The following is a 12,564-nucleotide window of genomic DNA, read 5'->3' as shown; positions in this document are numbered from 1 at the left end:
AATGACTAATTCATTGAAGATACATTGAGGAGGTGTGAACACATGATTGCACCATCCATATTTTTCTAATTCAAATTGCAGACCTCTTTTTTTTCTTTTTCAACATTTCCATCTTTTCCCTGAATACCGACCAGATTGGAAATATAAATCTTTTATTTAAGCATGAAACATTGATGAGTAGGTTATGTATATTTCTTCTAGAAAAGGAAGGATTCATGCCTGTGGGTGAGTTATTTAATGAATAGTCCTATGAGTATGTGAATCACTTGCTGAGTAGTGCTTTGCTTATTGAAAGTATATCTTAAGTACATTCAGATGTGGAAAAACAGCACAAGAATTTAAGTTCCTATGATTTTTTTATTCTTTTCACTTATAATTTATGTATTTTTATAACTTAATCATTGTTGTAAACTAACAAAGATAGACTTTTTAAGAAATGTTGAAAATACTAAATCACTCTGAATATAATGCCTTTTATGTATCAACAAGTGTTACTATCTCCATTTCTATGGAATGGGTTGTGTTAAGATCTGCACTGTATAAAAATCCAGTGAAATAAACCTTGCCAGAGTTTAAGTTTCCACAGCCTCTGTTCAACTCTAAATATCGATACAGAGTTTAAAAATTCAAAAATTTAGTAAGTTAGACTTTACTGAAAGGATTTGACATTCAGGCAGGTGAAGACTGCACAGGAGGAGTAGGGGCCTGGCAGGCTGGATCAGGAAGCAGGGCCCCTGAGCATGTTGACAAAATGGCAAGGCAAAGCCAGGGCTGGGAAACCTGTCAGCGTGTGGTGCGTTCAGTGTCAGAGAGCACTGTAAAGGCAGGCACAGGAGCTCATGTGGACCATCCCAGGCTGGACAGCAGATGTTTTTTATTTCTCTACTCTGCAGGGTGCCACTGGGGATGAAAGATTTTAGTTTGTTAAGTTTAAGGCAGTTCATACACTCAGGAACTAACAATCCAGAAGAGGAGTCTCAAACCACTAACACTGGTATGATGTAGGATAAAGTAAGAGCTGTGTTTAAGTTACAAAGAACTTTGTAGGATCTTGGCAGAAGGAGTAATGTAGTAGGAACATGGTGGCATTCGAGCCCAACCTTAATCATTGAGTAGAAATTGATGGAGGATGGGAAGAAACCTATTGTAGGATGAGGGGATACAGTGTAAGCAAAGACAAAAGACGTGAGAAGTCCATAGTCTCGCACAGCCACTATGTAGAGTATCTAAATGGATATTTCCGGAGATGATTGTGGAGAATCTTGAATGCTGTATTAAACAATTTGTGGTGGAGGGCACCAGGAGCATTTCTGGTTTTGAGAAGCAGAAAAGCTATTTGATAGAACACTGGCTATACTGGCTGTTGTGTAAATAAGCAATTCTTTTTATTTATTTATTTATTTATTTTTCAAAATAAAAATTTTAAAAAAGAGCGTTCTGTGTAGCATGTTATTATATGATTTAAGCAGATTCACGTGAATATGCACTCAGACATTATTGATCTTTTTTCCTAAGACATACAATTGTGATAAAATGTCAATTCTTGCCACTCTTTAGCAGAACTAACCTAAAATTAAATTTAATTGGAATAATTTCTCTTGTCACATGGAATTTCTTCACATTTGGTGTATTAACAGTGTGTAAGTAGGAAGACGACCAGCTTAGGTGAGGAAATACCTGGAGTCTTCTACTTCCGGTGTTCCCTTTGTTGGCTCGCCTCATCCCCTTACACAAATCCTTGAGCTTCAAGCTCCTCAGTTGCAAAATAAATACCAGTTACACTTACCTGATAGGTTGATGTTTCTCCTTACCAGGTAAATTGCATTATATAATCTGCATGAAACAGCTTTGCAAATTGTACTGCATCAAGTGAAAGGCACCATTTTTCCTCTGCCAGCTCGATTATTGTTTAAGGTGCAGGTAGTCACTCTGTGGGTAGGAGCCCTGCTGTGGTCTCTTAAGTTGGTGAGCATTTGAGAATTCCACCCATTCACGATTTCTTAAATTAAAAGATACTAAGATACTAATATACTAAGATACTAAGATACTAAGATAAAAATGGCCTCAAGAAATAATAAAGGCCTTAGATTATGTTAATCTTCCATATATTTCTTATAGGTATTATGTCGGAGAATGTTACTGAACTATTTTTTAATGTGGAATGCACATTAAAAATTAGTATTTTAGAATGTACTGAAATGTGTTTCACTAACTGTGCCATGCTAATGGCATTTACGAAGCTATGTGTGTAAGAATCCACTCCGATTATTTATTTTCTTTTCTCAAAATAATTTAATAAAATTCACCAGCTGAATGTTACACAAAGATGCATTTCTCAGACAACGCTCAGAGAAAAGTAATAATTCTTCATATTCTGCAGATCAATAAACCTTTAGTCTCTGTTTCTTTTTTAGTGCTTGTCTAGTTAGCAGAACATTTGAAATATGTATCTTTAAGGACCTTTTTTTTTATACTGCTGTATCTGATTTCTGCCGAAACTTTGACATGGCAGAGGTTTCAGATTACATATATATAAAAGATACAGACATAAAGTTTAAATTTTCATCTAGCAAATGTGTACAAAGCAAAACTGACCTCTAGTTGGGTCGTACAGTCTCATGTTAATTGTTGCCCTTGGTTATACTGTTGGCTACATTTTGTATATTTGAATAGCTCTGAGAACAAAGAAAGATGGGAGTAGTAATGGAATAAAATAGACTATTGCCATTAATCTTTAATTCTTTTATGTCAAGACAATATGTGGAATTCTGTGGGAAGTAAATTATGATAAACGTCATTCATCCAAATTACACTTCCCACAATTGATACCTAAAAGTACATTCAGAAGAACAATAAATGCACATTCCCCAGTTGTTTAACATATGTCTTGAAAACTACCCTCTAGTACAAAGTTGCATTTTGGAAGCTAGCATTAAAAGTAGTGAAATGAAAATACAGCTAGTTTAGAAAATTCACTGACTTAAAAATATACCATCAAGGGAAACACGCTGTGAATACCTGTCAGCAGTTTTAAACTTAGGTTCATGCCCACGTGTCAACTTTTGAAGCCATATTTGACAAGACTAGAGATAATAATAAAGTAAATACGAATCCTCTGATTCATCCTTTCTACAGATATTCATTAGATTTGAGTTATACCCCTGCATGATTTTTTTCATGAGAGCAACGAAATAGCACATACGTTGTTCGTCATGGAGTTGGACAGTACAAAGGAATAGATCAGTATGCAGTAGTCTCTTTAAAATCCTTTCTGATGGCTATCACATTCTGACACTTCTTACTGCAGTAAATTCTTTTTCATTTTTTGGTATAAGGCCTAGGTTAAATTAGTGACAGTGTATTACTGACAGATGTTTGAAAGGGCCTTTTAGGCCTTAGTTGGCTTATTCAGAGTTTCCCTGTAGGCCAGGGTGTCTCAGCCTCTGCAGTATGACCTTTAGAATAGATCATTCTTTGTTGTGGCAGCTTGGTAGGATATTTAGAAGCATCTTTGGCTTTTACCCACCACATGCCAATAGCACTTCCTTCCCCCTAACCTGTGCTGTGATAACCAAAAGTTTGAGGGACCAGAGAAAATTAAATGATGGTTAAAATCCACCCCCGCCCCAGTTAAGAATCACTGACTTGGACTATAATATATACAAAATTTTGTTTTTATTATGTATCCTACAGTTCACTTATACACCTGTTCTTAGACATAGGTTGACTTCTTTTTAAATTTATCTCTAATGAGATATATGTAAGTCAGTGTTCTATTACTATTTCTTCCTTGTAAAGAAAAATAAAAATCATTACAGCGAAATACTCTATACACAGTTGTAGCTCATTTATAAATTTCTCTTCCTTCTCTTTTAAAGTTGGCATTTTCTAATTTTATTTTAAAAACACATTTATCCACTCATTTAAGAATGCAATGATTCCATTTAGAAAGAACCCTCTGACACCTGATGTGAGAATTTTTTTGTTGTGGTAAAATACGTATAACATAAAATTTACTATTTTCACTGGTTTTAAGTGTGTAGTTCTATGACATTAAGTACATAATGTACATTAAGTACATTCACATTGCTCTACAACCGTCACTACCATCCATTTCCAGAACTTTCATCTACCCCAACTGAGACTCTACCTGTTAAACACTAACTCCCCTTTCCCACTTCTTTATTCCTGGCAACCAGCACTCCACTGTCTGTCCCTATAATTGGACTAGTCTAGGTACCTGTGCTAAGTGGAATAGTACAACATTTATCTTTTTGTCACTGGCTTATTTCTTTGTTCACCTATGTTGTAGCCAATATCAGAATTTCATTCCTTTTTTTTTTTTTTAAGATTTTATTTATTTATTTGACAGACAGAGACTTCAAGTAGGTAGAGAGGCAGGCAGAGAGAGAGAGGAGGAAGCAGGCTCCCTGCTGAGCAGAGAACCCGATGCGGGGCTCGATCCCAGGACCCTGGGATCATGACCTGAGCTGAAGGCAGAGACTTTAACCCACTGAGCCACCCAGGCGCCCCAGAATTTCATTCCTTTTTAAGAATGACTAAGAGTCCATTATATGTATATTCCATGTTTTGTATATCCATTCATTTGCCTTTGGATACTTGTGTTGCTCCCACATTTTCACTATTGTGAATAACACTGCTACTAACTGAGTGTACACCTATTTGTTCAAACCCCTGCCTTCTGTTCGTTTAGGTATATACTCAAGAGTGGAATTACTGGGTGAAATGGTAATTCAATTTTTAATTTTCTGAGGAACGACCATTCTGTTTTCTGTAGTCACATCTCTCTATATTCCCATCCACAGTGCACAAGTGTTCCATTTTCTCCGCATCCTTGTCAACACTTGTTATTTTCTGTTTCTTTGGTAGCAGCAGTCCTAATGGGTGTGAGATGGTATCTTATCGTGGTTTTGATTTGCAGTTCTTTAATGATTATTGTTATCATTACTTTAATGAGTATCTTTTCCTTTGTTTATTGGCTATTTTTGTGTCTTTTTTGTAGAAATGTTCCTTCAAGCCCTTTGCCCATCTTTTAATCAGGTTATTTTGTTTTGTTTTTGTTATTATTGAGTTGTAGGAGTTGGTTAATATATGTTGGATATTAACCTCTTATCATATATATGATGTGTAAATACTTTCTCCTATTCTGTGGGTTGGCTTTCACTCTGTTGATAGTGTCCTTTGATGCACACAAGCTCGTATTTTTGATGAAGTTTAATTTATTTTTACTTTCATTGCCTCTGCTTTTGGTGCGGTAGCCAAGAAATCATTGCTAAATCTAATGTCATGAAGCTTTCCCCCAGTTGTCTTCTAAGAACTTTATAGTTTGAGATCTTGACAGTTAGATCGTTGACCTATTTTGAGTTAATTTTTGTATATGATGCAAGGTAAAGTCCATTTTCATTTTTAGTTGCATGTAGGTACCCAGTTTTCCAGCACCATTTGTTGAAAGGATTGCCTTTTCCCTATTGAACGATTTTTGACACTCTTATCAAAAATCATTGACCATCTTTCTAAGGGTTTATTTCTGAACACTTCTCTTCTAGTGGTCTGTGTGTTTTTCATTATACCAGTACGACATTGTTTTGACCACAGTAGCTTTGTGGTAAGTTCTGAAATCAAGAAATGTATTTTGTAAAATGAAGGTTTTATTATTATTCAGATATGGTAAGACCAACCGATAAGGGGATGACTGCCATGGAAAGACTGTTTATTATTCATAGTTCCCAAGTGGAGGTTGCATGCTGTACCACACAGGACCATATGAGGATGCACCAAGGTTAGTCAGGAGGCGGGGTGAGGGGCAAGGAGACAGGTTATGATGGTTCAGGTTATTGTGGTTTCAGCAGGAAGGAACATGTGAGACAGTGTTAGCAGACTTAGGATTAGCTAATTTGAACAATTTCAGCAGGCTCTAGGGGATAGAGGCTGTCTGGCCTTGTGTGATTAGAGCAGGTAGATAGTGGCCCAGGGGCTGAGATCCCAGTAAAGGTGGTTGGGGTATGGACTCTCAGCTGGTTGGCTTGCATATAAAAGGTACACTCACAGGGGAGTCATGAGTCCTATCTCTAGGAATAGGCTAGCCCTGGGAGGGAGAGTCTCTTTCCAGGGTTAGTTAGCAAGGCCCCAGTTATCAACACTGTAGAACACATGGTCAAGACAGTGTGAGACCTCCAACTTCATTCTTTTTTTCAGGATTGTTTTGGCTACTTAGTGTCACTTGAGATTTCATATGACTTTTAGGATGTATTCTTCTATTTCTGTAAAAAAAACGTCATTGGGATTTTAATAGGGATTCCACTGACCCTACAGATCACTTTGGATAGTACTGACATCTTAACAATATTAAGCCTTCCAACCCATCAACATGAGGTGACTTTCTATTGACATGTCTTTAATTTCTTCTTTAGGAATGTTTTCTAGTTATCAGTGTACAAGTCTTTTGTACAAGTCCCCTTGGTTAAATTCATTCCCAAATAGTCTTTTCAATGCTACTATAAATAGAATTTTCTTAATACCCTTTTTGAATTGTTCATTGTTAGTATATAGAAATACAGTTGATTTTTGAGTTTTTATTTTGTATCTGGCAAATTTGTTGAATTTGTTGATTCTAGTCAGTTTTTTTGTGTGGAACCTTATGGTTTTCTACATATAAGACTATGCTCTCTGTAAGCACAGATAATTTCACCTCTTTTCCAATTTAGAAGCCTTCTTTTTTTCCTCTCTTAATTGTCCTGGCTAGGACTTCTAATACTATGTTCAGTAGAAGTGGCAAAAGCAAAATTTTGTTGTCTCCTTCCTGATATTAGAGGGAAAGGTTTCAGTTTTTTGCCATTGGATATGATGCTGGCTGTGAGTTTTTCACATATTGGCCTTTATGATGTTGAGATAGTTTCCTTCTGTGACTAGTTTGTGGAGTGTTTTTACCACGTAAGGGTCTTGAACCTTGACTAATATGTTTTCTGCATTAGATTGAAATGGTTAATGTGGTTTTTTTCCCCTTCATTCTGTTGATGTAGTATATTTTTTCCATTGATTTTCGTGTGTTTTAAACCATCCTTACATTACAAGAACAAAATAGTGTGTGACTATTTTACTATGCTTTTGAACGCAGTTTGCCACTAATTTATTGAGGATTTTATATCAGTATTCATCAGGAATATTGATCTGCACTTGTTTTTTTCTTATAGTATCTTTTTTTTTTTAAAGATTCATTTATTTATTTGACAGAGAGAAACACAGTGAGAGAGGGAGCATAAGCAGGGGGAGTGGGAGAGGGAGAAGCAGGCTTCCTGCCAAGCAGAGAGCCTGATGGGCTCAATCCTAGGACCCTGGGATCATGACCTGAGCCGAGGGCAGATGCCCAACGACTGAACCACCCAGGCACCCCATTTTTCTTATAGTGTCTTTATCTGGCTTTTGTCTCAGGACATTGGTGACCTTATAGAATGAGTTGGGAAGTCTTCCCTCCTCTTCAAATTTTTTGAAGAGTTTGAGAAGGATTAGTAGTAATTCTTCTTTAAGTATTCTGTAGAATTCACCAGTAAACTCTTCTGGTTCTGATGTGACTTGATTTTTAATATCACATGCTCTCATAAACTCTTGCTAGAAGAGGAAAAACTATTTTAAAGTTAGTTGCACTTTTGTTTTGAAAATTAGCAGGAGCCCCGCATGTAAATCCCCGAGTGGTTAACAGTGTGCCTGTACTTTTTCTCTACCTATTCAGGTGTATTCAGATTTTTTGAAGCTCTTAATTACTTTTGAAATTGGAATGTGAAATACTTGTTAGTTTCTATCATTTTTTAAAACATTGCCAATCCTGAGACTAATAATTTAATTTATTACTTGGTTTAAGCAATGTTATATAGCAAAAAAGAGTAGAAAACTTGATTGTTACTCTGATTCTACCTTATTGTAAGTGTGTATCCATGGAAGTATGTCTGTATAGGAGCAGCATACATACCATATTTGACACCAAGAATAGACCTTCTTTTAACACTTCTCCCAACAAAATTATGTTTAATAATAAGCCAGATGTTAAAGAATAATGACAAGAACGAAAATGCAGATGGTATTATTTTTAACTTCATGTATGTAGTCACACCAATAAAAAAATAAAAAATTTAAAAAGAACTATAACACCAAAGGAAAAAAGTAAGTAATAAATTTAAGTGCATTGATTATTTTAGGGGGAAAAAAAAACCTCACCTATATATTGTCTGTTATGGTAATTAATAATATTACCCCTTGCTTTTGATTCTAGGCAGATTGGTTAATAACCTCATTGAATTTGATATTTAACTATTCAAATTAAATAATATACACAGATTTATTAATCTGTTTGACTCAAAGTTGATTTAAAATGGTTTTTATTATAATTTTGAAATTTCTGTGACAATATAAATATATTTATATTTATATAATTTAATATAAATTAATAATAAATAATAAAATAATAACAAGAAATTAACATAATATAATAAATATAAGATAAATAGTTCAGAAAATGTTAAGCATAAGTCCGGAAGAGCTTCATAAAAATCACGTCACAATGAATTCTAGAAATTGCAATAGTGGATATTGCAATACTAGTCTTTATTCTTTGGCAGTTGTTCTGATGGCTCTCAGTGTCCCCATACTATAAAAATTTTAGATCTCAGTGAAAACATACTCAAACTTAAGTACCAAAAAATGGTAGTATAGAATAATGGATTTGAACTGATTCAGATCTTACCTGCATTTGCTCTACTGTCATTGTTTAAGTGCAGTTATATTTAATTCCCCGGAGGTTGGAGGGGCTTAGTGTCTAAAGCAAGCTGAAATGATTCTGGACTACTTGGTATTTACTTTGGAAATAAACATGTATAGCTGACTTCATCTTTGTCCGAGACTGGTTATGTAACTGGAAGTCCTCTAAATTCACTTCAGTGTAAAAGACACAGTTTATTAAAGGATAAATAATAAAAATGTGTTAATCTGAAACACATTATTAAAATTCAACAATAACCTCAGTAATTATATAGAGCTTTAGACCAAAGAAAGATTTTTGGTTTAGGAGTATTTTATCACCGACATTTTTCAGTATGGTCAGTGCCTGGTGATGATAAAAAACGTCTTTCATTTGTTTGTGTCCTTGATGTAAATTCTCTACAGACAATACACCATCTTATTGCTTGCACCCAGGGCAGAACTCTCCCACCCTCCTGCTGTTGCTGTGCCCGGTACATATTGTATCATTATTGAAAAGAGAAAGCTGCAGACCATCCTATGTGATGTGACTTCATTTTGTTGTTATTAAAGAAATACATTTGTACAAACATCAGAAAATAATCTTTAGTACTCATTGAACTATTTATAATACCAGGAAAAAGGATACTAGAGAAAGGATTTGGTGTGTATGTAGGGAACTATCACTTCCTATCAGACTTGTATGAAGCTGTTTGACTATAACTAGAGTTAAATGGGATCATTGTTTTTTCAAATGTGTTTTAATTAAAGGAACACTTATTTCAGACTAAATCTCACATAGAACCCCATTTCTTGAACATAAAAGCTGAATTGCTGTTTCTGAAAGTGATGTGCCCAGGAGATGATGGTCTGCACTTAGCGTGGTTATTTATAAAAGATTTTTCTGATTTCCGAGAGGTTTTTGTAGTTGTGACCAGATTCATTGGCATTTCGGGCTAAGTCCTTGGCTTCTGTAACTTCCTCATGCATGAGCTGGGGCGCATGTTGGCATTAGAACAGCTTCAGTGGAGTTGAAGTATTGTGACAGTCTGTTAGGGGGCTTATGTGCTGATTTTGATTAAGCAGCTGCTCAGCTCCTTGTCGTCCTATTCCAGGGAAGTTACAACTGGCCAAACTGCATTTCCGTACATTTTGAATAGCCAGACCCTAGGATAACCTTCACTCCTGTCGTAGAATAATTTTTACCTCTTTGCCTAGGTGGTATGTAAGATACAGCTAATTGGGGATTTTTCTGCTATTACATAAAATAAAACCTTATGTGAATCTTAGAAAATGGAACATTTCATCTAGCCAAGTTTACCTCACAGCTGAGGTTTTTATCTTCTTCAGGCACCACTTTTATCACTTTATTTTGGGAGGAAATCTTTAAAAAGTATATTTCATACTTTTCTGGTTTTCATAAAAATTATTATTATAGGCTAAATTTCTTTATGAAATTAGGAGTTACTGAAAATAGTTTTATATGATGGTGAATATGGGGTTGTCCTCAGAGAATTAGAGAGTTTTTCTCTTTGGGAAATACCCTCAAATACTATGTGTGTTCTAAGTTTTTGTATCTATGTTCTCCCTCCCCATAAGGCTGATGCCTATCATTTCTTCCTATCTCATTTATCAGCATTTTTTTTTCTAATTTGTGACTTTTAATACGGTGTACTTTTGGAAACCAGTTAATTAACATGGTTAGAATTGTGCGTAAAGTAAGGTAAGTTAATTCAGTATCAAACAAGCTTTTCAGGAATACTGCAGTATTTGTAATTGGACTTGACTTTTTTTTTCCTTTTGTTGGATTAAAAGACTTACTCTAGAGGCGCCTGGGTGGTCAGTGGGTTAAGTCTCTGCCTTCAGCTCAGGTCATGATATCAGGGTCCTGGGATTGAGCCCCACATGGGGCTCTCTGCTCAGCAGGGAGCCTGCTTCTCCCTCCCTCTCTCTCTCTGCCTGCCTCTCTGCCTACTTGTGATCTCTGTCAAATAAATAAATAAAATCTTTAAAAAAAAAAACAAAACTTACCATATAGTTCTCCCCTAAGTTTCAGTAGATGTTATTCCAGCTAGGCAAATGTTATTTATTTATGTAAAGAGTATGGTATTAGCAGTACATGAATGTAGAAACTGTCCTTTAATTTTCTTTACTGATCGGTAAGAAGAATGCAGGATTGCATAGCACTTACTTTTTTATTCATTGATTCATTCATTCATTCATTTGAGAGAGAGAGAGAAAGAGACAGCATAAGCAGGGGGAGAGCCGGAGGGAGAGGGAGAAGCAGACTCCCCGCTGAGCTGGGTGGAGCTTGATAACAGGACCCAGGGATCATGACCTGAGCTGAAGGCAGATGCTTAACCCACTGAGCCACCCAGGCATCCCTCATAGTACTTTCTTTTATTAAAAGTGAGAGTCTGAGATAAAAGTAGGAGTGACTTCAAGAAGTTCTTGATGAGAAAGCAAGACTAAATTTTCAGCTAGATTAGAGCATAGGCCACATTCAACTTATTTTTACCTGAACTGTGAGGCCAAGGAATGATCTATCTTTTGTGAAGAAGCTAAAGCTAGTTGGATATATATATTTTTAGTCATAATATTCTGAAATTACCAAATAGACATACTTGTATTGAATGACATCTTAAAGTCCTTTCTTAGAGCCAAATGATAAGGAGGATTAAATTGAGTATAGGAATGAGAAGGGGAAACTCAGTTTTATTTGAGTTGCCTGTATTCAAATTATTACAAGAATCCATTGCTGAAATTGGATTACTAAAACTAGGAATGCTTGGGTGGTTCAGTTGGTTAAGCATCTGCCTTTGGCTCAGGTCATGATCCCAGGGTCCTGGGATGGAGCCCGGCATTGAGCTCCCTCAGCTCAGCCCGGGCCTGCTTCTCCCTCTCCCTCTACCCCCTGCCCCGCATGGACCTATGCATGCATGCAAGGTTTCTCCCTCTCTCTTTCTCAAATAAATAAAATCTTTAAAAATTATTAAATTAAATAATTTATTGAATTTATTAAAATTAATAAAATAAATAAATTATTAAAATTAAAGGACAAAAAATGAAGAGGATAAAAAGTGGTTTGATTTTCCTTCTAGATGTTTTGCTTATAATTTGTATAATAGTGATATTAATTTTTATTAAGTTCCACAGGCAATGAGCTAGGAACTGGACATGTATTACCTCTGGTCTTCATGTTTATTTATGAATGTAAAAGTATTTTCCTCATTTTAAAGTTAAACTTCAGCTTGCTTAGGGTCATGCAGCTGGTAGCAAGTGAACCAGAATTTGAAGTTAGGTTTGTATGCTTCCCAAATCATTTTTCCATTGAATTGCACTGGAAAAAGTGCTCTCTGGTGGGAAGTGGAATCAGGGCTGTTGCCTTGTGGTCCAAATCACAGGGTTGGCTAAGCCAATTATGGCATATCTTAAAGAATAAAAAGAAAAGAAAAATCTATTAAGCAACATCTGAGTGTGCATGTTGAGTATTTTCTGATTTATTAAAAAATAGTTTACAGCTAAAAGCAGGATCCCATCTTGAGAAAGTGTATGTGCATTTTCTTCTATCTTTAGTCTAACTGTGGCTAACTGTGGCTATAATAATTTTTGCCAAAGTTCCATGAAAAGAGTTTAATGAACTCTTCATGTTTTATTCATCTTTTGGAGAATTACAATCCATGAGGCTGAAAAGTTAAAAAATAAAGTTCTGAATTTTGTTTAGCCTGTTTCCCAACTTTTTGTTTAGCCTGTTTCCCAACTCTATTGCCACCAGCAAACCCCTCCCTAACCCTCTCCCCACCACTGTAAGTGCCT

General features: G+C 35.7%; 1 protein-coding gene across 4 annotated transcripts in view; it reads left to right on the top strand.

Annotated features, from left to right (window-relative positions):
* BLOC1S5 (biogenesis of lysosomal organelles complex 1 subunit 5) overlaps positions 1-12,564 on the top strand; it is a 76,280-nt gene that overhangs the window by 28,262 nt on the left and 35,454 nt on the right. The gene's annotated exons all lie outside the window — the stretch shown is intronic.

The sequence above is a fragment of the Meles meles genome, chromosome 5, assembly GCF_922984935.1.
Source record: "Meles meles chromosome 5, mMelMel3.1 paternal haplotype, whole genome shotgun sequence".
Taxonomy (NCBI): domain Eukaryota; kingdom Metazoa; phylum Chordata; class Mammalia; order Carnivora; family Mustelidae; genus Meles; species Meles meles.
The sequence above is the reverse complement of the archived record's forward strand: the minus strand, read 5'-3'. Positions and strand labels throughout refer to the sequence as shown.